The sequence below is a fragment of the Cricetulus griseus genome, chromosome X (assembly GCF_003668045.3).
Source record: "Cricetulus griseus strain 17A/GY chromosome X, alternate assembly CriGri-PICRH-1.0, whole genome shotgun sequence".
Lineage (NCBI taxonomy): Eukaryota > Metazoa > Chordata > Mammalia > Rodentia > Cricetidae > Cricetulus > Cricetulus griseus.
The window spans coordinates 42,859,814-42,887,487 of NC_048604.1; the positions used below are offsets into that span (position 1 = coordinate 42,859,814).

At 38.8% G+C, this 27,674-nt stretch overlaps 1 long non-coding RNA gene across 1 annotated transcript in view; it reads right to left on the minus strand.

Moving 5' to 3' along the window:
* Positions 1 to 7,129: 7,129 nt before the first annotated feature.
* Positions 7,130 to 27,674, minus strand: part of LOC118239398 — a 34,781-nt gene continuing 14,236 nt past the window's right edge. Inside the window, exons 2-3 of the long non-coding RNA XR_004771378.1 lie at positions 16,833 to 16,930; positions 7,130 to 7,224 (exon numbers count right to left, since the gene is read on the minus strand). This is a non-coding gene — a long non-coding RNA (uncharacterized LOC118239398). The remainder of the gene's footprint in view (positions 7,225 to 16,832; positions 16,931 to 27,674) is intronic.

A 27,674-nucleotide genomic window follows, 5' to 3' on the forward strand; every position in this document is an offset into this window, starting at 1 on the left:
TATGCATCCTTGAGTTTATTTCCAGACCATGTCTTCAACAATGTTAGTAGTCTCAGAATGTAAGAATGGAGGACTTTGGTTCCCTCATATATGCTAATTTATGGGGCAGAATGAGGAACTAATGTTCTATCTCCTTTCCTGAGAAATCAGGCAGATTTCAGATTTCTCTACCTTGTGACATTGGTAAGCAGAGTAGGAAGCATATTGTCTATAATTCACCAAAAGGAAGCATATGCACCATATGGTGCTCTTATTCTCTAGCCAGTTTACCATTATTAGGTCTAGTGGACAGATCAGTCATCAATGAAAGTGAATGAGACAGTGAAATTTCAGAGTAGTAAATGCTCTTCTTTCCCCTTTCCCCAATCCCAGCAAGTTTTTCTTGTGACAACAATAATGAGAAAATTTAAAACAGAGTGAGCTGGCTTTCTATTTACCTCTCCTCTTAGAGAATCTAGTGGTGAACAAACACTCAACACTTACTAGGCCTTAATGAGGCTAAATGTTGCAGTGTTAGGCTGAGCTAGTTGATATTCTTCTCTCCCTTCCTCCTCTGTTGGTGCCAGTAGGGCCAAGTGGAGCTAACGTTCTGCCCCCAGTGCTGCAGCAACAAAGAAGTATGAGTCAGCCTACCACCCCCAGCACTGGGAAGCAGAGGGGCCCAACAGGGAAATGACCTAATACTCCAACCAGCCAGCAATGTGTGTCCCACTTTCACTGCAAAATATCAGCAAGGCCAAGATTAGCTGATCTTCCACCCCAGCCGTCTGTAGTGAAGGAACATGAGCTAATAGCGCATGCTTGCTGGATTGATTAGTGGAGTCAAATAAGAACTGGAATATACATATCTACTTAACACATCAAAACATTAAGTTCCAGAATCTTATAATATTAGAAATATCTAGTATAAAATAGAAAATCACTTTTCATGCCAACCTCAAAGGAAAGTATGGTATAGGTGAGAAGATCCTGTCAACAGATGCCAATGTCAAGAAAATCAACTATTAGAAAGAAAGAAAGAAAATGAATTAATTTATTCATTGATTTGTTTATTAATTCAGTTACTTTTTAAACAGGCTTTAATGTAACTCAGCCAAACATCTAACTCACTATGAAACCAAGGATGCCATGCATTCCTATATTCCAATTTCTACATCCTGGGTGCTGGGATTACAGCTGAGTTTCACCTCACATAACGTTTTTAAAAATATTTCAAAGCTACCATTATAAAAGTGATTCAACAATAAATTACAAATTGTCTGAAATAAGTAAAAAGGTACAACATGTCTACAAATACATAGAAGGAATAACAAGGAACCAAATGGAAATTATAGAAATGAAAAATGCAGTATCTGAAACTAAAATGTCACTGATGAGCTCCAGGGTAGACTAGAAATGAGAGGATAGAGTCATTGAACCTGAGCATAGAGCAATAACATTTCTCCAATTTAATCAACAAAGAGAACATAGAACAGCAAGAAAAAGGAATAATCTGGAGATATGTGGAATGAAAAAAAAAAGAACCAATGCCTCTGTCATCAGGAGTGAGAATGGAAGAGACTGAGAAAACATTTCCAAAAAAATCATACAGAACTAGAGAGATCACTCTGTGGTGAGGAGTACTTACTACTTGGCTTCCCAGAATCCATATCATACTGCCCACAACAGTCTGTAACTCCAGTTCTGGGGGATCTGACACCCTCTTTTTTTCCTGAATCATGTGGTACTTTTGTTGTTTTATTTTAGTTTCTTTTTGCATTATTATTTTTACATTCCAACCCCAGTTACCCCTCCCTCCACTTCTCCTACCTCTTCACTTCCTTCCATCCCACCCTCATGCACTCTTCAGATGGCATAAGGCCTCCCTTGGGGAGTCACCAAAGTTGAGGCATGATCAAGCCCCTCCCCCCAGTCAGGGTGCACAAGGTATCCCACCATAAGTAATGGGCTTCAAAAAGTCAGTTTGTGTACCCAAGATAAGTTCTGGTCCCACTGATAGCTCCTGACCCCAACAGATCAAGCCATATAAATATCACCCACATTCAGAGGGCCTAGTTCCGTCCTGTGCAAGTTCCCCAGCTGTCAGTTCAGAGTCCATGATATCCTACTAGCTCAGATTGGCTGTCTCTGTGGTTTTCCCCATCATGATCTTGAAACCCCTTGCTCTCCTCCCTCTCTTTAACTGATCTCCAGGAGCTAAGTCCAGTGCTTGGCTGTAGATCACTGCATCTTCTACCGTTAGTTACTGGGTGTTGATTCTGTGATGGGAGTTAGGGTGGTCACCATTCGATTACAGGGGAAGGCCAGTTCAATAACCCTCTCCACTATGCTAAGAATCTTAGCTGGGGTCCTCCTTGTGGATTCCTAGGAGTTTGACTAGCACTAGGTTTCTTCCTAACCACATCATGGTCCTGACACCTTCTTCAGGCCTGTGTGGGAATTATAGTCATGTGCACAAATTCATCCAAGGCATCAAAACTAAAAAGAAAAAAATTTAAAAGGGGAAAAATTAAACTAATAAATTAAAACTTTTGAAATCTGGCAGAAATGCATATACATATTAAAGAAATGAAGTAAATTCTAAATATCATTAGCCCAAAGAAAGTGAGGTCAAAGTATTCATAACTTACTTCTGTATATGAATGACAAGAAATTTTATAGGCAGACAGAAAAAAAACTATCAGGGGGAAACATAAACAAGTGTAGTAGACTTATCATCAGAAATCAAAGACACTAGAAACACGTTATACCATAGTGAAATAATTTCCAATTGCAATTGTAAAGCAAAAAGCATCTTTTGGTTTTAAAGGGAATATTAACTCTGAAACAAAGGAAAACTAAGTGGCCTTGTGATGAGTAAAGCTACTCCAAGCAACAGGAAAATGAAACTATTAAATAGATTGCAAATGCAAACACAATCAGAGGTAATGTTTTCTAACTCATTCTCTACTGAAACCACATAAAACATTAAAATAAATGAAAAAATTAACAGACCACTATGTCTCATAAATAGATATACAGAAGTCTCTATCAAAATACTATTAAATCACATACTGTAATTCAATAAATCAATTGCATGCCATGACCAAAGATAATTTACTCCAGGCATATAATGCTGATTCCTCATGAAATAGGTTAATTTACTCAATCATAAAAAAGTCTGAAGAAGAAATAAATTATCATATCAATACAAGAAGAAAATTATTTGATAAAATATAAAGGTCATTCATAAGAGGGGGAAGGGTAAGGAAGGGAGAAATAAGCAAGCTAAAAACACTGGAAACAGCTCAACTTGATAAAAATCATCTATGATAAACAGCAAATATTAAACATTAAGACAAACACAGTATGTATTCACTCATAAGTAGATATTAGATGTAAAGCAAAGGGTAACCAGACTAACATCCACAGTTACAGAGAAACTAGGTAACAAGGAGGACCCTAAGAGGGACACATGGGCCACCCTGGGAAGAGAAATTAGATGATATCTACAGGGAAAACTGAGAGTGGAGGTGGTAAGGGGGAGCGGAGAGGGGGTGAGAACAGGAGGGAAAGAGATGGCCTAGGCAGAGAGGGATGTAGTGGAAGAGCAACAACAAAAGTTATCTTTAGAGAGCCACTATGGGCTTAGAGAGAAACCCAGTGCTAGGGTAACTCCCAAGAATCCACAAGGAGGACCCAACTAAGACTCCTAGCAATAGCAGAGAGGATGCCTGAACTGGCCTACCCCTGTAATCAGATTGATGAATAATCCATCTATCACCATAGAGCCCTCATCCAGTAATTGATGGAACCAGGTGCAGAGATCAACAACCAAGAACCAGGTCACACTCTGAGAATCCAGACAAAGAGAGGGAGGAGGGAACATATGAGCAAGGGAGGTCAAGATCATAACGGAGAAATCTACAGAGACACCTGAACCAAGCTCATGGAAACTCATGAACTCTAGACCTACAACTATGGAGACTAGGGAACTGAACTAGACCTTCCGTATTTGGGAGACAGTTGTGAAACTTGAATTATCTGAGAGGCCTCTGGCAATAGGACTATGATACAAACCTGGTACATGAGCTAGCTTGTTGGAGCCCATTCCCTATGGTGGGATGCCATGCTCAGTCTTAATGCATGGGAGAGGGATCGGGCTCTGTACCAACCTATTGTATCAGACTATGTTGACTCCTCATGGGAGCCTTTACCCATGAGGAGATGTAGACTGGGGGTGGGCTAGGAGGAGGTAAGGGACGGTGGAAGGAGTTGAGGAGGGGTTGGAGGAGGGGTGGGAGGGAGAACTGTGGTTGGAATGTAAAATGAAATAAAATATGGAAAAGAATAAACACACACACACACACACAAATTAAGACTGAAGGCTTTTCTCCAAAGACAAAGGATTTTAAAAAGTTACATAATGAGCTAAGATATTAGTAAATTCTATGTATGTCAAAGGCCTGGTATATAAAAGCATATGAAAAAGAATGAGTAAAACAGGTACCTAAAATAGATACTATGAATAATGATACCAGAAAGCTAGCCTAGCAGCCAGTGGGCACATCCAAGGGCTATGTACAGGGACAGTGACCTGTTAGGAAAAGTCGCAGGAACCGTGTGACTTCTTCAGGGGACAAGGACTGAGAATAGCATGAGCAAGCTCTCCTTGTGCTAAGGCCCCTGAGAGACCCTGACCCATTTTACCAAGTCTGTGTATAGTTCCCTGCTGAATTCTGGGCATGATCCCCTGAGCATCTGTGCTTCCTGCTCTCCTTACCTTTGCCATACAAGCCATAGTGCTGGTTTGCCTCTAGTTTCACTTTCTCAGAGTTACAGATAAAATGGATATTACAAAAGGAAAACTTTCCCCGATGACTCTCCTCTGAGTGAACCAGAGGGGATGTTGTTAAAAATACACAGTGGACCTGATTCAGCCCCTAAAGCCTTTGATGTTTCAAGTGTGACCATGAATTCAGGCTTCTCAAGAACAGGATGTTACCTTTCCAATGTACCCTGTAACTAGCCTGAAACAGTCACTGTAGCTCAAAGTTTAGTATTACATATTTGCATAACCTCTTCTGGAAAGAATGATTTGAAGCACAAGAGTCTAGAAGAAATGCCAATAAATAGATGATATCAAGAGTTAATGGCAACAGTCTAGGAACAGGGAATGAAGGAGAATCATAGAAATCCACAGTGCCCTCATTTCTAATAGCTGTGCCAATACTGTAAGATGTTGAGAGGAGAAGGACATGGGAACAAGGGATAAACCGTGCCAACTATTAAGAGTAAGTTTCTAAGTTATGGTGCTTACATGATAAAGGGAAGAAGCTTGCTATATCCCCAGAGGAAAAGCAGTAGTGCAGAATGTAAAATGAATTGATCCAGCTTTGGCTGGTGAGTTGATTGTGAGAACCTAGGCCTTACCAGATGTAAATGTTAACCGCTAGAGGCAAAATGATCTCTCATTCTACATGAAGCTGTAACCGCATATGCTGAAAACTGAGCACCCTGTCCTACCTGTAGGTGTGCCTACTTAGAAAATTTCCTTTATCTCTTGCAATACTGCTTATGCTTCTAACATTAAAAGTGTGGATCAAATAGGTAATGGTTAATAGTGTGAAAGTTGGGAGACAGAAGGGGAAAGAAGCAAGGAACAAAACAGTAATTATTGTAACCATTTGTAGAGACTTAACAAAACAAATCTGATTGTAAAACTGTCCATGCAAACCATTGAAATCATATGAATGAAAACAGCCCAGGCTATCTGTGGCTACTTGTTTGAAACAGGTGGTGACAGTTTCTTTGTTGTGCTGACTTAACATATCCATCCTAGGGTGTCAGATCCATTAGCAGCAAGGCTCCCTGCAGAAAAATCCCCAAAAGTAAGGCACCAGGAAAGCATCATTCAGAAGCTGCTTAGATGACAGTATAGAGAGTATTTAAAAAAAAAAAAACATTTACACTAAGAGGTAGAGCATAACTGGAATTTTCTTCAGAATTCAAGGAGAGCGGAGAGAACATTAATCATAAATTTGGCTGGGAATAAAAGTGAAGGGGAAATTATAAGGGGAGAAAGTATCATGTAACGTCTGAGAGTGAGTCAACCAACATAATTAAGTTCAAGGAACATCAGATGTGTTTATGTAATGGAATCCATGTTCCTTAAATGTCTAGCTGGTAGGTGGTCCGGTCTATTTGGTGTTCTGTAAGCTTCTTGTACTTTCATAGGCATATCCTTCTGTAAGTTGGGGAAGTTTTCTTCTATGATTTTGTTAAATAAGTTTTCTGTACCTTTGAGCTGCATTTTTTCACCTTCTTCTATACCTATTATTCTTAGGTTCAGCCTTTTCATGGTGTCCCATATTTCCGGGATATTTTATGCTAGGGATTTGTTGGACTTGAGATTTTCTTTCAATGACTGTATGTCCTTTAGCGAGTCTTCAACAACTGAGATTCTCTCTCCCATCTATTGGTTATACTCACATCCTTAGTTCCTGATCACTTATCCAGTCTTTCTATTTCCAGCATGCCCTCATTCTGTGTTTTCTTTATTGTTTCTATTTCAGCTTTCATGCCTTGAACTGTTTCCAGTGCTTCCTTCACTTGTTTGGTTGTTTTTTCTTGGCTTTCTTTAGATTCTTTATGAAAATTACTTATTTCTTGAATTTTTGTTTATTTTTCTTCTATTTCTTTAAGAGATTTTCTTGTTTCCTCTTTAAGGTCTCGAACATCTTCATAAAGTAGATTTTTAGATCTGTCTCTTCTTCTTCCTCCTCTGTGTTGTGCTTTTCAGATCTTGCTGGTGTGGAGTCCCTAGATTCTGGTGGTATCATATTGGTCTTTCTGTTGTTGAGTGTGTTCTTATTCTGTCTTCTTCCCATCTCTTCTTCCAGTGGGTGCAAGTGGGATCTCTCTATCTCCTCTTGTCACCTGGTGGTGTGTGGGGGCCAAGACTTCAATATCTGCAGCTCTAGATGGTCTTGCCTCTCCTGGTAGACTCTTCACTCAGCAGGGTCGGGGCTCAGAGGGGGAAGGAAGAATGAGGTGTTTCCAGACTCAGGGAGATCCTCCCTGTCTGGGCGGGTCCACTCTATGCCAGGCTCAGGCCCAGAGATATTCAGGGGTGATGGCGGGAGTTGGTAAGGAGCAGAGGGTACACTCACCTTAGGAGAGGTCGGGCCGGTGGAGGGGGAAGGAAGAGTCTCAACTTGGTTGTTTTTATAAACTTGATGGGAACTACAAAGTAAAAAAATGTAACAGATAAACCAAAACATAATAAGGAATTACAGCACAATACTTGAGTAAATGATTTAACTACAAGGACTACTGTATCAGAAGGAAAAAGAAAGCAAAGAACTATAATTTAAAAATCAGAAAAGATTATGAAATAGTTATAGTAACACTTTACCATATCAATACTTATCATATTTGTAAATGGATGAAATTCTTCAACTAAATATCACAGAAAGAATGAGTATATTTTTAAATTTTGCTTACTAGAATCTCACTTAGCCTCTAAGGACACACATTTAGCAGACTGAAAGTAAGATATTCCACACAAACTAAGACAAAAGGAAGCAAAATCAGCCCTGCTATACTAATTTCAGAGAAAACAAACTCCTGATAAACAGTGCTAAAAACAGAAAAGAGGAGTCATTATGTAATAGTGAAGTCTTGAACATGCAAGAAGAAATAGCAGTTTTATAAATATATGTAAACCTAACTAAACATATACAGGACAAAGAGAGCAACTCCAACATATAATAATAGCTGGGTATTTTATTACCATTGCTTTCTGCAGTGTACAGAGGATTCAGATAGAAAATCAACCAAATTATATTGTCGCCTAGAGCAAATGCACTTTCAGGCATCTATACAACAACTAACCAACACATATAAGATACACATTCTTCCAATCAACACAAGAAATATTCCCCAAGGTAGACCAAATGATATGCCACAAAACAATTGCCATTTTAATTGAAATTCTTTCAATTATATTTTCCATACACAATGCAATAACACAACAATGACCATCATGGCAAAATGTCCCCAAGGATGCAATTGTGGCACTTAATATCTTGGAGGTAGCTAACAACTATTTAATTGAAGTTAAGGTTTGCTCAATAGGAGGGAATTTATGGCTAGTGCTATATAAACATAGCCACTGGTGAGGTCATAGACCCTAGAGAAGGACTTATTACTGCCACTTTCTTAAACCTATAAAGTTCAAAGCTACATTCTAAATACTTGTTCTTATACCTACAGAAAAGTATATCTCTCAGATCTCTTAAAGAAACTTATTCTTGGACCAAGGCTGCAATACTGTTACAAAAAAAAACTGGTCGAATTGCAGAAAACAACTGACTATGAGGTGCCCAAACTCAACTGATCAGCTGATATATTTATAACATAAGCCCTATACCTAAGGATCAAGGAACATTGTGGAAGAGGTGGCAGAAAAACTTAAGAGCTTAAAGAACTAAGTGCTCTATTGTGAGATAGTGTCTGCTATACATGACAGGGAAGCTACTAAGTCTGTGTAATCGTAACAACATGGTTGTCTAGCCAAGACCAGCACAATAACAGCACAAGTGGACATGATACAATTGTGTGCACTGAATAATGGCTAGCATGGTAAATTTTATATTATGTTCTGTCTATTCACCACAATACAAGATGAAACAAAATGAGGTTCTGAGCCTCCTTCCAGACTTGAATCAGTACCTTTGAACTTATTATATATTTATTTTTTATATTTTTAAAATAATCTTATTTTATATACCAATCCCAATTCCCCGTCCCTCCCATTCTCCCATTCCTCCCAACAATTCCCCCATCCCATACCCCATATACTCCTGAGAGAGGGTGAGGCTTCCCATGGGGTATCATCAAAGTTTGTCATATTATTTGGGGCAGGATCAAGGCCCTCCCTCATGTATCTAGGCTGAGCAAAGTATGTCTCCATAGGTAATGGGCTCCAAAACGCCAGTTCATGAACTAGGGATAAATACTGGTTCCACTGTCAGCAGCCCCATAGACTGTCCAAGCCCCCCAACTGACATCCACATTCATCAGCCCTATTTTGGTCTTATACAGGTTCCCCAGATATCAGTCTAGAGTCAGTGAGCTCCCACTTGCTCAGGTCAGCTATTTCTTTGGGTTTCTGCAACATGGTCTTAATCGCTTTGCTCATCACTCCTCCCCTTCTACAGATTTCTCATTAACCCCATAATGGCTCCATCTATCAAAGAATCTCTTTCCTTGCTCTCCTTCTCTGTCCTTCCCCCAACTTGACCTTCCTAATCCCTCAGGAATTCATTATTTAAATATTTTTAAAATCTGATTTTTGTTGTGGAGAGAAGTACTCTAACACTAAACCACACTCCTAGGCTTAAGCATCTTTAAAATGTTTGCTCATGTATGTTTTCTAGTGTTTGTAACTCACAAATCTATAAGGAAGAGTTACTAAACTAGGACAAGGAAGTTGTTAGTTGTAATAGCAAATTTTATGTCTAGAGCAGGCCAAGTCTTCAATCTGCCAAAGGTCAGCACACATAAGGTACACATTTAATCTCTTTGCAACACACACACTAGATCCATGGTTCTCAACATGTAGGTTGTGACCCTGTGGTTTGTGAACCTGTGGGTTTAACAACCCTTTCACAAGGTTCACATATCAGATATCCGGAATATAAGATATTTAAATTATAACTCATAACAGTATAAAATTACAGTTATGAAGTAGCTATGAAATAATTTTATGGTTGGAGATAACCATAATATAAAGGTCCCAGAATTAGGAAGGTTCAGAACCACTGCTCTTGATGATTTGGATGCAAGCATTTCATAGGCATCTCAGGCACATTTTCCAAACAATTTTTCTGCCCTCCTTTCAAGACTAATCCTAACACAATCCTCCAATAAACTGTCCACGTCAAGCTAGAAACCTCACTTGACTCTTCATTTATATGTCCTACATTATATATAGTCACAAAGTTCAGCAATGCCTGCTGATGTGTCTTAGTTACTTTTCTATTGCTGTGAAGATCCCATGATTAAAACAACTTATAGAAGGAAGAATTTATTTGGAGCTCACAGTTTCAAAGGTTGAGTCCATGAGTGTCATGGTGGAGAGTATGGCAGTAGGTAGGCAGACATGTTGGTGGAGCAGTAGCTGAGAGTTTACATCTTGATCCACAAGCAGGAGACAGAGAGGTAACAGGATTGTCATAAGCATGAGGTAGAAAGAGCCAACAGAATTGTATGGGCTTTTGAAACCTCAAATCCAGTGTTCAATGGCACACCTTCTCCAATAAGGCCATACCATCTAAATCTCCAACAAGCTAAACATTACATTCCAAAAGGCAGGAATGGGAACAAAAATATTGAACCAAACCAAGTCCAAAACCCAGTAGGACAAATTCCAAATCTATGGCTGATTCCAAAGGGCTTACTGGCCTCAGAAGCTTTCTACCCACAGAGGAAGATTCCGCAACCCCTTTTCTTCATGCATTCATTATGTCTCTAGAGCCAGAACCACCTGGCTGATGATGCCAGATTTGGCTACCCACTAGGGATAGAGCCTGGTTCCCTCCTTGATTTACATTTGATTATGTTTTGATTTGTTCTTACTTTTTAAGAAGGGAAAATCTATTAAGCCTTTTCCTTTCACAAGTTTTAAGATCATCTGGATGATGTCTTATTCTGAAGACATCTCTCCCTTTATTCCACTTCAAATCAGGCCTCTTTTTCAACACAGGCCTTGACTCCAATATTAAATTTCCTGGTATTCTTTTTCTCCTCAAACTGTAAATTTTGTATTTATTTCTGTCGTTTGCTCTTTTTCACTGTAGACCTCCATGAGAGTGATTCCCAATAAAGCCAACCCCCAGTGATATACCTCCTCAAACAATTCCACACCTCCTAATCCTTCCTAAATAGTTCCATCACCTAAGGTGCACTTGTTCAAATATATTAGCCGATGGGACCCATTCTTATTCAAATAACTACAAGATATGTATCGCATTCATTCTATCTACCGCCCAATTCATTCATTTCTTATATTCACAGTTTATTCATTTCTAAAACTGAAATAACACTTTTCCTATTCACAAATGAACTAAAAAATGGCATTACTTTAATATGTAGGAAAAAATCTAAAATTTATGATCAAGTACAAAAGAAACTGAATCACAAATGCCATTTGTGGAAAAGGAACTAAAAAAAAGCAAATCAGGAACTCTTACAATACCAGTCTTCACATTATACTGCTGGAATAACTACAAACATATTGATCATTAGGACAAAATAAAGAACCTAGAAATAAGCCTATGCAATTACAGGCAATTGGTTTTTACAAAGTCACTAAGTACATACATTAGAAAATTGTGACGTTTTTCAGTGGATAGAAGGAAAATTTGATAGCCACACAGACATAAATGAAACTAGGTTCCTATCTATGCTGGGTAGTTTCATGCCAAACTGATACAAAAGAAAGTGATCTGAGAGGAGGGAACCTCAATTAAGAAAATTCCTCCATAAGATCAAGTTGTAAGCAAACCTATAAGGCATTTTCATAATTAGTGATTGATGGGGAGGCAAAATCCATTGTGGGTAGGGTCACCCCTGGGCTGGGTTCTGTAAGAAAACATGTTGAGCAAGCCATGAGGCGCAAGCCACTAAGAAGTACTTCTCAATGATCTCTGCATCAGCTCCCGCCTCCAAGTTTCTGCCATGTCTTAGTACCTGTCCTGACTTTCTTCAATGATGGACTACAGTATGGAAGTGGAAGCCAAATAACCATTTCCTCTTCAAATACCTTTGGTCATGGTGTTTTATCACAGCACTAGTAACCCTAAATAAGACACTATAACTCACCAGTTATAATAATCAACTCAAAATTGACTAAAGACTAGAAACTACTAAAAGAAAACATAGGAGAAATACTTTGGGACACTGGAATAGGCAGATGTTGACCAGAAAACAAAAGGAAGTGATATCATTGATCAAAATGCTTTGCACAGAAAAAGAATCAGGTAAGTGAAGAGATGAATTAAATTTCAAAATGGGAATTATAGCTAGTAACTATGCACTCAATAAAATACTGATATCCAGATCATTTAAAGAATTTTAAAACTTAATAGTTAATAGTAACAATAATGAACTGGTTAAACTTAGCAAAGACCTCAACATAAATCCAGCTACACTGAACCTATTAGAAGAAAAAGTGGGAAACACCCTTGAATTAATTGGTACAGGAGACCGCTTCCTGAACATTACACCGATAGCACAGACACTGAGATCAACAATTGATCAATGGGACCTCCTGAAACTGAGAAGCTTCTGTAAGGAAAAGGACACAGTCAGCAAGACAAAATGGCAGACCACAGACTGGGAAAAGGTATTCACCAACCCCACATCTGACAGAGGGCTAATCTCCAAAATATACAAAGAACTCAAGAATCTAGTCTCCAAAACACCAAACAATCCAATTAAAAAGTGAGGTACAGAACTAAATAGACAGTTCTCAATAGAGGAATCTAAAATGGCTGAAAGACACTTAAGAAAGTCCTCAACATCCTTAGCCATCAGGGAAATGCAAATCAAAACAACTCTGAGATACCATCTCACTCCTGTCAGAATGGCCAAAATCAAAAACACCAATGATAGTTTATGCTGGAGAGGATGTGGAGAAAGGGGAACACTTCTCCACCGCTGGTGGGAGTGCCAACTTTTACAGTCACTTTGGAAACAGTATGGAGACTCCTCAAGAAAATGGGAATGAGTCTACTACAAGATCCAGCAATTCCATTCCTAGGCATATACCCAAAAGGAACACATTCATACAACAAGGACATATGTTCAACGATGCTCATAGCAGCACTATTTGTAATAGCCAGCAACTGGAAGCAGCCTAGATGCCCCTCAACTGAAGAATGAATAGAGAAAATGTGGTACATTTACACAATGGAGTACTACTCAGTGGGAAAAAACAATGGAATCTTGAAATTTGCAGGAAAATGTATGGAACTAGAAGAAACCATTCTGAGCCAGGTAACCCAGTCACAAAAAGACAAACATGGTATGTACTCACTCATATGCAGATTTTAGACATAGAGTAAAGGATTACCAGCCTACAATCCACACTGCCAGAGAAGCTAGTAAACAAGGAGGACCCTAAGAGAGACATACATGGTCCCCTGTAGAAGGGGAAAGGGTCAAGATCCCCTAAGCAAAGTGAGAGCATGGGAAGAGGGGGGAGGGAGCTAGGAGAATGAGAAGGGGAGAAGAGGAGGGATGCAGAGGACATGAGGGAGCAGAAAGTTTGAGTCAGGCAAAGAATAGAAGATAACAAGAATGGAGATACCATAATAGAAGGCCCATTTTAGGTTTACAGAGAAATCAGGCACTAGGAAATGTCTGGAGATCTACAAAGATGACACCAGCTAACAATCTAAGCAACAGAGGAGAGTTTACCTTAAATGCCCTCCCTGGATAATGAGATTGATGACTGACTTATAGGCCACCTGATAGCTCTCATCCAGCAGCTGATGGAAGTAGAAGCAGACACCCACAACAAATCACCGAACTTAAACTGGAACCCAGATGCAGAGAAGGACAAGTGAAGAGCAAAGGGGTCCAGACCAGGCAGATAAAACCCAAAGAAACAGCTGACCTGAACATTGGGGAACTCTTGCTTCCCAGACTGATAGCTAGAATACCAGCATGGGACTGATCCAGACCCCAGGAACATGGGTTTCAGTGAGGACACCTCAGAAATCTACGGGACCTCCTGTAAAAGTTCAGTACTTATCCCTAGCATAGGTGTGGACTTTGCGTGCCCATTCCATATAGAGGAATACTTCCTGAGCCAAGACACACTGGGGTGGGCCGAGGCCCTATCCCAAAGGATACAATAGACACTGATGACACCCTATGGAAGGCCTCACCAACCAGGGGGAGCAGAAAGGATATGTGATAGGTAGGGTTTAAGTTGGGGGTGGTGGGGGAGGATGGGAGGGAGAAGGGAACTGGGATTGTCATGTAAAACAATCCTGTTTCTAATTCAAATAAAAAATCTGAAACAAATAGCAATGACCTTATACAAAGTAGACACTGTACATAAGAAGACTTCAATTATTATTGGTTTTCATGTCAAATTGCCACAAATCAGAATCACCTGAAGAACTTTCCTGATTGCTTTGATTGATGTGAGAAGACACACCCTGATTGTGGGCAGTGCATTTATGTAGCAGCTTGAGAAAAACATAGTATTTCAGAAGGAAGATTATCACAGCATTTAACTGCTTAGCCTTTCCTCTTGGCCTTTGGACTCTGTCACCAGGTTGATTTGTGTCATTGCTGCTGCCGCTGCTGATTGTTTGCTTGAGAGTACAATGGACATTTCCAAGCTTTCATTTCTGCAATAGGGGCAAGTGGCTTTTCATGAACTTTCCAGGCTTCTGGAATCAGATTTCGACTAGTGAGGCACTCTTCCTTGTGGACAGAGTAATGCCAAACCATTAACCCTCAATGAGAGATAGCACTCATGGGACAACTTCATGTATTGAGACATTCAGCCCTGAGGACCAATAGCCAAGAAAGTAAAACAACTTGAATGTCCTTGAGCTGATGAATGGATTCTAATATAGTATAACATGATTGAATATTGCACATCCATAAAATGTGACAACATGTATGAATCTAAAGATCATTATATCAAAATGAATATATCACATACAAAATAATAAGTATCATATGATCTCACTCATCAGTTGAATCCCAAAAGGTTACTATTATAGAAACTGAGAATTGAATGGTGGCTACAAGAGGATGAGAAGAAAAAGGGTAAGGGACAAGAAAAAATTGACTTAAGAGTAGTAATTTACAATTAGGAGGAATTTCTGGTGTGCTCTTGCATATTAATGGAAAGATGAGCAACAATAATGTAACTATGCATTTCAAAAATAGAAGTATTTATTTTTTTGCAACATAGAAATGATAAGCCAAGTGGGGAGACACATGCCTGTAAGATCACCATTAGAAAGTTATATGCAAGAGGATTGCAAGCACACAGCCAGCTTGAGCTACATATAGAGACCACAACTCAAGTAAACAGGGTCTGACATCTGTTCAACTATGTTCATAGCAGCATTTTTGTAATAGCCAGAACCTGGAAGCAACCTAGATTCCCCTCAACTGAAGAACAGATAGAGAAAATGTGGTATATTCACACAATGGAGTACTACTCAGCAGAAAAAAACAATGGAATCTTGAAATTTGCAGGCAAATGGATGGAACTAGAAGAAACCATTCTGAATGAGGTAACCCAGTCACAAAAAGACAAACAGGATATGTACTCACTCATATATGGATTTTAGACATAGAGTAAAGGATTACCAGCACACAAACCACACCGACAGAGAAGCTAGGAAACAAGGAGGAGTCTAAGAGACACACACATGTTCCACTGGAGAAGGGGAAAGGGACAAGATCTCCTGAGCAAATTGGGAGCAAGAGGGGAGGAGAAAGGGAGCTAGGAGAATGAGAAGGGGAGAAGAGGAGGGGTGAGGAGGACATGAGGGAGCAGGAAGTTTGAGTTGGGAGAAGAATAGAGGAGAGCAAAATAAGAGAAGCCATAATACAGGGGGCCATTATAGGTTTAAAAAGAAATCAGATACTAGGGAATTATCTGTAGATCTACAACGATGACACCAACTAACAGTCTAAGCAACAGAGGAGAGGCTACCTTAAATGCCCTCCCTGATAATGAGATTGATGACTGACTTACATGCAATCCTATAGCCTTCATCCAGCAGCTGATGGAAGTAGAAGCAGACACCCACAGCTAAACACTGAACTGAACTGGAATCCAGAAGCAGAGAAGGAGGAGTGATGAGCAGAGGGGTCCAGACCAGGCTGGTGAAACCCACAGAAACAGCTGACCTGAACAAGGGGGAGCTCTTGGTTCCCAGACTGATAGCTGGGAAACCAGCATGGGACTGATCCAGAGCCCATGAATGTGGGTGTCACTGAGGAGATCTCGGAAATCTATGGGGCCTTTGGTAGTAGATCAGGACTTATCCCTACCATAGGAATGGACTTTGGGAGCCCATTCCACATAGAAGGATACTCCCTGAGCCTAGACACAAGGGGGTGGTCCTAGGTCCTATCCCAAAGGATATGACAGACTCTAAAGACCCACTATGGAAAGCCTCACCCTCCCTGGGGAACAGAAAGGGTATAGATTAGGTAGGGTTTTAGTTGGGGGGAGGCAAGGCAGGAGGGGAAGCAGAGGGAACCGGGATTGACATGTAAAATAATCTTGTTTCTAAGTTAAATAAAAGTGGAGTGAGAAAAAAACAGGGTCTGAGAATGACCTAGAAATTTCATGGACTTGGCTTTCTTCTCAAGTAATATGGTAATGAAGAAATGAGATGAGGGAGAGAGAACATGATAAATGTTTGGAGAAACAGATAGATTTAACCTGACATGAACATTCTACACTGTAGAATTACAAAATATACATTTATCAAAATATCATATTATCCAATTGTCCTTGTTGGCTTTATCTGTCAACTTGAAATTGCCTAGAGTCAACCGAGAAGAAAGTCTGAGCTGATGAATTGCCTAAATCATATTTGTTTGTGGCATGTCTATGGGGACTTATCTTAACTATCAATTCTTGCAGGAGAGCTCAGCTTGCTATGGGCAGCACCATCCCTATGTAGGTGGTCCTGGACCATACAAGAAAGGAAAACAGCAGTGAACTTAAGTGAGCCATCTAACAAGTAGCAACCTCCAGGGTTCCCGGTGTACTTCCTTGATTGTGAGTAAGTTACCTGGCTAAAGGTAATGCTGCACTGAAAAGCAAGCAGTTCTCTCTTCAGGCTCTTGCCTTGAGTTCCTGTCCTGGCTTCTCTCAATGATGGACCATGATCTGGAAGAGTAAGATAAAATAAATACATTCCTTCTCATGTTGCTTTTTGTCAGTGCTTTATCACAATATACCAAATTTGAATACAGATTAATAAGAATTTTTGTTTCATGAGACAGGTAGAAATAAGTTTGATTAATAAAAAGACATGTACAGTTCTCAGATCGATAGTAGAGCTATTTATTAAAAGGTTACCCTTTTGAAGATAGCAGCTCAAAACCACTCTGAGATACCATCTTACTCCTATCAGAATGGCTAAAATCAATAACACCAATGACAATCTATGCTGGAGAGGATGTGGAGAAAGAGGAACACTCTTCCATTGCTGGTGGGAGTGCCAACTTGTGCAACCACTTTGTAAATCAGTATGGCAGTTGCTCAGGAAAATGGGAATCAGCCTACCTCAAGATCCAGCAATTCCTCTCTTGGGCATGTATCCAAAGAATGCACATTCATACAATAAGGACATATGTTCAACTATGTTCATAGCAGCATTATTTATAATAGCCAGAACCTGGAAGCAACCTAGATGCCCCTCAACTGAAGAATGGATAGAGAAAATGTGGTACATTTACAGAATGAAGTACTACTCAGCAGAAAAAAACAATGGAATCTTGAAGTTTGCAGGCAATTATCTTATTTTAAAGGGACAGACTTGCTTCAATGCTTTCCCAATATGTTTTAAAAACAGACCTGGGATATGCTATGGACTAAATTGTGCGCCTGTTACCAAAACACTTAGGTTGATACTAAAATTCTCAAGTTTTTTTTTTTTTTTTTGATGAGCTATAGGTTTGTTAGAGGTCATGAGGGTGAGGTCCCTCATGATGGCTTAGTGCTTTTATGCCAAAAACACCAGAGAGTTGCTTTCCTGGCCTCTTCTCTACTCCTCTTTCATCTTTCTTTTCCACTCCCTGTTACATGAAGACACAGTGGGAGAGGGATGTCTAATATAAATCAGGAAAACAGCACTCAACAGAAACTGTCCATGCTCATACCTTGATCTTGGACGTGAAGTCCTCAAAAAATATGAGAAAGAAAGTGTCTGGTATTTGAGGAATGTGTTTTATGATATTTTATCGCAACCTAAACAGATAGACCAAAACTAGAGTACAAAAGCATGCCTCATTATTCTGTCCCCTTGAAATGCTGACTCTAGGTAGAATGAATGTTCATAAGAAAAGCCAAAGGGCTATTTTCATGCACAAACCCAGCTCCTAGGTGGCTATTGAACAAGTTGTTTGGAAATTCATTTTAATGACATATAAAAATGCACAGCAGAGTGAAATAATTCTACTATAATATCAAATTTCAGAGCTTTTTAAAAAGGTAACTAGATGCCAAGTTGGCCAAAGTTCAGAACAATACAGTGACCTAAAGGGGGAACAGGGAAAGAATTAAAAAAAAACTTAAAACCAGGCTAGATGTCTAAGGATGAGCAGAAAGAAATAATAGGACACATAAAGGATAACATAAAGAACATTTCTTTATCACACTAGATAAGACTTAATAAGACTTTTTAAAAAGTAGAACATGATAGCACTCAAATAAATGGGGAAAGTAGGTGGGAGTAGTTGAGCAAAATTCTTTCCCAGTCTTGCAAGAAATGGAAATGCTCAACAGGCCGTTTTAGATAACTGACAAATGTGAATCCTTAGAGGGTCATTTTTATGAGTACCAAGTCTAAAATAAACATTACATCCTCCCAAATTTCCAAAGGTTGCCTTAATTTATCCATCGGTTGTTAAGTAACTGCAACATTAGAGTTGAATCCTTTCTTGCACACTTTCAAGTCTCTCCTAATACTTAGAACAGATTGGGATATGTGTTTCCACCACTGCTTAGAAGTGTGCCAGATTCTAGACAGCAGCCAACATGCTTCTGTGTAGAACTCCTAGAAAATAAGAACAGTCACTTTGTTGTATGTGTCATACAAAATATGGGAAAATACAGATAAAATGTCTCTGAAGGTAATTAAGGAGTTGCAGTAATTGACACTCTAATGAAATAGAAAGAATGGACATACACACCAGGAATCCCTGCTTATGAAAGAGTAAAAATGACAATTCATTAATTGTACTGATGTTGGCTCCAAATCTTGTAGATAATGTAAATAAGATAGCAATTCAAATGCATCAATATTATCATAGAAAATGTTGTTCCAACTACTGGGTATAGACAGAGTTTTTCATGTGTCTCTATTTCTTGGAGTAATTTTAAACCTTACAAGTAAATGGCTAGACTGCTAATCAAAGACAGCATTTAACTCCGGATAGGGTTTTTGTTTTTGTTTTTGTTTTTGTTTTGTTTTTTTGTTTTTTTTTTTTTTTTGGTTTTTCGAGACAGGGTTTCTCTGTGTAGCTTTGGAGTTTATCCTGATACTTGCTCTGGAGACCAGGCTGGCCTCATACTCACAGAGATCTGCCTGCCTCTGCCTCCCGAGTGCTAGGATTAAAGGCAAAAGGCGTGTGCCACCAACTCCCGGCCCTGGATAGGGTTTTTATCTTTAAAATCTGATATTTGATCCTTTCTGAATGCTTTGAAGATCTTCCCAATGCCATCCAGCAATCATCCTACCCAGATAAAATACCGCAGGAAGCAGTGAACAGTTCAGTGACCAAATATCAAATGTTACTGTTTATTGCATACAAGGACAAGAAACTCCTAGAGATCTACAGCACAACATAGTGCCTGTATTTGATAGTATTCAATTGCATGTTGAATACTTTTCTAAGAAGTTAGATCCTATATTAAATATCATCATTAAAAATAATAACAGGACAGGAAGACTTGCTTGACAATAACCCATAGGTTTATAGAAGAGACTTCATATTTGTGTACTCCTTTCCAAACTCATCCTGCATCTGATAATTATGTAAAGCATTTTAAATATAAAATCTTTAAACACTAAACACAAGAGTTATGTGCATTCTCTGCTGAGCACAATTCTACACAGTGAAGATAAAGGCAGCAATGAGATAGACAAGTAGTCTGTCTTTCATGGGATTATAGTCTAGTAAGAGAAGACATGTAATAAAAAATCAAATAAAAATAAAAAGGATTTGTTTCTTGCTAAGTATAATAAAATTGATACTGTAAAAAGAGGAAGTTAATTGATGATCAAGAAAGGTGATATCACAGGCAGTAACAATTTTCTGACAGAGGAGTGTCCCAAGGAAAAATATAGATAAGCTGAGGTGAAAAGTGTGATTATCTTCAGGAAGCACATTGGGGGAATTCTTCGTGTCTACACTTTGACTTTCTCCACTATAGCCATACTGAACATTTCACATCTATTATGTACCTTTGAACATGCCCATTTCCTTTGCCTGTAATACTCTAGCCTCTTTCTCTCTAGTTACCTCTTGTATCCTTCTGGGCTCTGATTAAGGATCCATTATATAGGTAGGACTTTTCTCGTTCCCTCAGGTGAAATTAAGACTGCCATGTCAGACAATCTTTTTAAGGCTCATCACTCATGCAACTCACCCAATATCCATATGTTCTTCTTTCTTCTAAATTTCCTGAGATTAGAAGCATGTACTAATATCTGATTTATTGTTGACACTACTTTTATCATCATAATCATTATCATTATCATCATCACTGGTACTATGATGATTTAGTTTTCCACTTCCTGAGATTAGAAATCTTATTAATGCCCTCTTGATGGCTCTGTGAACCTTCAATAAGCAGATAAAGATGTTTCTCACATGCCTTAAAGTTTAAACATGCATCTTATTCACTCATACATTTCATGCATTTTCATCTATGTTTACTATTTTAATCCTTCCTTAAAACAAATTCACTGATGTGGATTTTCCAATATTTTGAAAGCATCCACAATAATCCAGGATAATCTAATTAGGGGTACACCAGAAATACTTGAGATGCTGGTCAAAAACACATTTGCTACCATTCCTTGAACACTTTTTATTGTCCATTGTTTCCCAGTGTTAATGTTAGCAAAAAAAATTAAAAGGTAATTCCACCCTCTGATGTAAAAAGCTTTTTTAGCTCTGATGAGTGTTTAGTTACCAACATTATCAATCACATAAGATGATGATGTTTTTCATATAAATCAAACAATGGATGCACAAGAATGAAATTCCTTGTAAGCCGCTTGAAGATACTACAAGCCTCTGGCTCGAGGTACAATTTTAATATAACTAAATTGGCTTAAAGTTCTGCATAAAGTTCTGGGTACAGTTCAAGTTTGAGTGTGTTCTCTAATTAAAAAATCAGTAATTAGAAGGTGAAAAATAATGAGCTCTATTACATTGCTAATAGCTTAATGAGAGATTTGGGGTTTGTTTCTACACTTGGTATTATTTTTCTTGACTGGCCTCCTGTCAGACATCACTTTTAAGCAATATTACAGAACAGATTAGAAAATGAGAAGGCAATTCACATCCACATAAAAATATTACATTTACTTTGTGTACTTTTCTCACATCATACATAATGTCTAGCTTTGGAGTCTGAGCATATAGACTATGGCACTGATAAGTCCAAGGGCCTCCTACTCTGCTAGTGTACTATATGTTTCTAATGATGAAATCTGAAGTTGGCACTGAATAGTATCTAAGCCTTGAAGATGTTCATGAATTATGTGTACCCTCCCATTATGGAAAGGAGTGATTTACATACAGAAAATTTTATTTTCAGTGAGAACATTTTTAAAGGAGGACACACAACCACTATTACTGAAGGTAAGATAACTGGTTATCTTACAAAATGCCCACTTGGTGCTCATCACTATCCTAAGGGAGGAATAACTGTGGAAAGCACCAACAGGAAATGTACCACATTCAGCTGTGAGACAAACATGCTGAGGCTGAAGAGAAGACTCTTCCAAGATTATCTAAGTAAGGCACTTTTGTAATACATCCCATAGCAAGGAAGACTAAAACTCTGTTTTTAGTTAACACAGAAGCACATGCACTTATCAAGTCCTGAACATTTTCTTTTAACGGATTAGGGTGTGTTTATGTCTTCTCTAACTATTCTAGCATTCATGACTCTTCCTGTTTTGTTTTTGTTTTGTTTTGGGCTTTTTGGTGTATTTTAGCATCTCCTGCATTTCCCTCCTATTCCTGTCATATTGTCTCCTAGGAAGAGTTCCTTATAGGAATCACAATGGAGGAGAACTAGTGAGCAAATGATAGCCTGGACCCGACTAAGGGATATAAAAGAATAAAAAAGTGACAAATAGTGACCATAATAACTATGATTTCTATAATATCCCATTTTAAAAGCAGTAGCTTGACAGTTTCTCACAAAATCCTGCAAGCTATAGGCTAATCTCTACTTTATATCACAATCGGAGAAACTGAAATTCAGAAAACTGATTTCTCTCAGGACCCAAAAGTAATTACTAGCAATGCCAGCACTTGAACCAAGGAGTTCTGACATCCTGCGTCCTACTCTCTAACATTAACACTGAGTGTATATTACAACATAAACCAAATGATAATTCAAGAGCATGTAGTTTCGTCCTAAATTTGCATTCTGGCTTCTCTATAAGACAATAGTGTTTATCTCAAGAAATACATATTTGTTTCTGGTGCTATTAACCTCTTCTTCAACTATACATTAGAGAAAGTAGATATATGAACACTATTATCAATGACAAAATAGCAGCAGAAAAGAATGTCATTTTTATTATGAAATCAATCTTTGGGATAGTGTGTGTGTGTGTGTGTGTGTGTGTGTGTGTGTGTGTGTGTGTGTGTGTATGCCTATGTGTTAATAATCATAAATGCATACATAGCAGAGTTGGTACGACATATTGTGTGAGTGTTCTAAAACATGATAAGGTGTTTCATTGGTCCAATATGATTGGCCATCTTTCAGATGAACCCCAGTGAATCTTGTTTCATACCCAGTATACATAACCATTTTTACATTGTACAAAACTTAGTCTATGTGAATAAAAGAATACATGAAAATAGTGGTACTCATATCCTGGTGGTAACCAACAACTTTCTAATTGGACTTGAGACCAACTCAGCAGGAAGGTAACCATGCCTGGTACTAGAAACCTAGCCAACTATCCCTGACTAGTGAGGTCATGGATTTCCCTACTGCATTTTGAAGTCCTATCTTTATATACATTGTGGTAATATATTATTTATTAAAGCTTGGCTGAGGGTTCAGAAATCAAAGTAAGCCACAAGCTATAGAGGTCAGGCCATGGTGACACCTTTAAACCCAGGATTCAGGATCAAGAGGTAGACGGATCTCTGTTAGTTCAAGATCACATTGACTATTCAAAATTGATCCAGTCCTAAAAGAAACAGCTTACACAAAGGTGATCTCAGCACCTGGGATCACACACCTTTAATCCCAGCACTAAGAGTGTTATAAAAGACAGGAGCAGGGTCTTAAGTATTCAGTATCAGGCATTCATTCTCCAGCCACATTGAAGATAGGAAGGATTGAGATTCTCCAGCCACACTGAAGAATAGTAGAAGTCTGAGTGTTGATGAGAGTCCATGGAGACAGGATCAAGTCATTTCAGCCTGAAGTAGAGGTAAGAGCTAGTGGCTTGGCTGCTTTGGTTTTCTGATTTTCAGCTTGAAGCTTGAACCCCAATATCTGTCTCTGGATCCTTTATTTTTCATGTTACAATACAAAGATAAGTGTAGCTCTCATATCTCACCAAAGCTTCTTTTTGCAGTAGATGGAAATTATTATAGACATTCATAACTGGTCAAAATACAGAGAATAAGTGGTCATGGGGTTCCAAGCTCCAGTTGATTCATTTAGACTACAACCCATACCTATCACTAAGGGAGAATTGTCAAAGAGTGACTGAAAAAAATTGTAAGAGGCAGAGGACCAGGAAATACAATGTGAGATACTTCCTGTTCTACATGACAAGAAAGTTATACCCATGAATTCTCAACAATATGACTGGCTAAACAATACATGAACAATGACACTGGCTGATATATCACCTTGCATGGGGGAAATCTCACAGAGTTCCATCTCTATATAAAGAGGTATAGGAAATTAATGACTATGGAGAGAGGAAAATTCCCAGGGAAGTTTATACAATACCAGGTAGCCAGCCCTAAAAACATATATGTACAAGCAATTGTAAATGGACTCAGAAATAATTAAAGGAAGTGCCATAAATTTGAGAGGGATCAGGACAATTATGGGAGAGGTTGGCAGGAGGAAAGGAATGCATAAATGATGTGATTATATTTCACTAAACTAAATCGAATTTGATAAAAATAATACATTCTTATAAAACGAATACAGACCAGGTGGTGGTGGTGCAAGCCTTTAATTCCAGCACTCTGGAGGCAGAGGCAGGAGGATCTCTATGAGATCAAGACAGAGTGAGTTCTAGGACAGACTCTAAAGCTACACAGAGAAACTCTCTCTTGAAAAACACAAACACACACACACACACACACGCACTCGCACACACACACACACACACACACACACACGTGCGCGCGTGTGTGTGTGTGTGTGTGTGTGCGTGTGCGTGTGCGTGTGCATGTGTGTGTGTGTGTGTGTGTGTGTGTGTGTGTGTGTGTGCATGTGTGTGTGTGTGATGACAGTTCTTATATAGGTTATAAAAGACATTTGGGATCACTCTCCCCACCCCACCCCTCTCTTTTCCTGCCATCCATCTGCCATGACTTTATGATCTCTGTGTAAATGTATAAAGGTCTAAATGTCTAAGAGCTGCCAATACCCATAACCCTATAAGTAAGCCCTGTAGCTTGACTGAAATTTTATGAGGAATACAGAAACTGAAAACCACAACTCAAGAGGTTTTGGAGTCCCAACCCTTAGATATATGAGATAATAAATGGCTTTTATCTCCCCCAGTCCTCAGGATACTGATTTTTTTCTCTTTATTTCAATTTTTCCTACATTATATTTTCATAATATTCTTTCCCCTCCCCAAACTCCTCTCAGATCATCCCCTATCCACCCAACTTCATATCTCTCTCTCTCTCTCTCTCTCTCTCTCTCTCTCTCTCTCTCTCTCTCTCTCTCTCTCTCAACAAAACCCTCACCAAAAATTAAACAATCAAAAACCAGTAAGAAAAAAACACCCTAAAGACCCCACCTACACGCACAAAAAAGACATTGAGTCTGTTTTGAGTTGGCCAACTACTCCTGAGCATAGGGCCAAAGCATACTCCTGCTTTGGAGTATATTTCATATACCCAGTGACACTCCATTGGAGAAACTCATTTTCTCTTTCCAATCAGTTATCAATTGAAAATAGCATCTTGATTAGTATTGAGACTTTGTGTCCACTTCTGATTCCCAGTGTTGGGACTTTGTATGGTTTAAACATATGCAAGTCTTGCTCATAATTCCATAGTGTCTACATGTTCATCATCAACCAACCCTGTTTGTGTCTGGAAGATGCTGTTTTCATGAAGCCATTCACCACCTCTGGCTCTTACAATCTTTCCACCTCCACTTTCACATAGATTCCTGAGGACTGAATGTTCCAAAGTCTCTCACTATACATATTGTTCAGTTTTGGGTTTCTGTGTATATTGCTTTAGGTGGCTAAATTGTGGGGAAATTTGTAGTGCAACAGTAGATAACTAATGCAGCTTCCAACTAATGTAGCTTCTACCTACTTCAGACAATTTCCCTATAACCCCTAAAATTTTCAAAGTCAATACGTAAATGTTTTGTAAGTCTTATTTGGGTAAGGTTTGAATCTTGGGCATAATTTCTTTATTTGTCTGTAATACATTCATATAAATTAAATTACATAGAGTATTTGCATTTAAAAATTTGTACAAGAAAAGCCCATCCAGAAACCCCAGAATTTACCCTCTCTGCCTGGCTTCATATTAGGGTCCACAGTCCAGGAAGCCTCACAGGAAGCCAGGTTGGTCCTAGGAACTCCAGGTAAGACATTGTCCACCATCCACAAAACCCCTTTAAACCCTGCACAACAAACCCAGACTGCATACACACACTGGTCTACAATTTCAGAAGAAGACTTCTGCTTTGCCAGAGGCATGGTCAGATCTAGGGACCCCAGGTCTATAACTTCAGAAGCAGACTTCAGCTTTACTGGAACACAGATCAGACCTAGGAACACCAGTGCTGTACTGGAAGACAGGCTGGTACTAGGGACCCTGGTCTGCACCCACTCCCCTGGGCTCCATATCCTGGTCTACAACTTTGGAAGAGGATTTCAGCCTTGCCATAGGCCAGGATGGATCTAGGGACTCATAGCCCCCAAAACACAAACCCAAAGGAGACACTCTACTGAACCTGAAGACAACACACTAGTCACCATAACCCTTGGCGATTTAAACAAAAAGACCAAAGAGAAAAGAGAAACTAAGGGGGAAAACACCCAACAAAGACAAAAAAAAAATCTAACACAGACAAACACAGAAATGAACAACTTAACCTAACATCATCCAAAATCCAGCTGCATAACCACCAGTGTAAGAACACAATCAATAACACAAAAGGCAATATGCGCTCACCAGAACCCAGCTATTCTACAACAGCAAGACCTGAACAATCCAACACAACTGAAGCACAATAAAATGACCTTAAAAATCACTTTATGGAGATGAAAGAGGTCCTTAAATAGGATATGAGCAAATCCCTTAAAGAAATTGAGGAAAATGACAAGCAAAACATTGGAAGAAATTAATAAACTCCTAAAAGAAAACCAAGAAAAAAACAAGCAGATAAAGGAAACTGTTCAAGGCCTGAAAATGGAAATAGAAGCAACAAAGAAAGCACAAGCAGAATCCTGGAAATGCGAAATTTGGGTAAGTGAACAGGAACTACAGATGCAAGCATCACCAACAGAATACAAGAGATGGAAGAGAGAATTCCAGGCACTGAAGACACAATAGAGGAAATAGATTCACCAAAGAAAATTTTTAATCTAAAAAAATCCTAACACAAAACATCCAGGAAATCTAGGACACTATGAAAACATCAAACATAAGAATAATAGGGGACAGGCTCCAAAACAATACAAAGAAACCCTGTCTCTAAAAACAAAAAAGCATGATAGGAATAGAAGGAAAACTAGAGAATATATTTAACAAAATCATAGAAGAAAATTTTCCAAACCTAAATAAGGACATGCCTATAAAGGTACAAGAAACTCACAGAACACCAACTAGATTAGGTCAGAAAAGAAATCTCCTTGCCACATAATAATCAAAACACTAAACATACAGAACAAAAGGAATATTAAAAGTGGCAAGGGGAAAAGGCCATGTAACATACAAAGGTAGACCTTAAGGAGATGTTCACCATTCTTAACCATTGAGGAAATGCAAATTAAAATGACTTTGAGATTCCATCTTACACCTGCAAGAATGACTAAGATCAAATCCACAAATGATAGCACATGCTGGAGAGGCTGTGGGGCAAGGAGAGCACCTTCCATTGCTTTGGGGAATACAAACTTGTACAGCCACTTTGGAAATCAGTATGGTGGTTTCTAAAGAAAATTTGGAATCAATCTGCCTCAAGACCCAGCTATACTACTCTTGGATACATACCTGAAGGACTTGCTCAACTATGTTTATAGAAGCTTTATTCATAATAGTCTGAACCTGGAAACAACCTAGATGTCCCTCAACTGAGGAATGGATAAAGAAAATGTGGTGCATTTACACAATGGACTATTACACAGCTGTAAAAAAAAAAAGAGACCAGGAAATTTGAAGGCAAATTGGATGGAACTAGATAAAAATCATCCTGAGTGAGG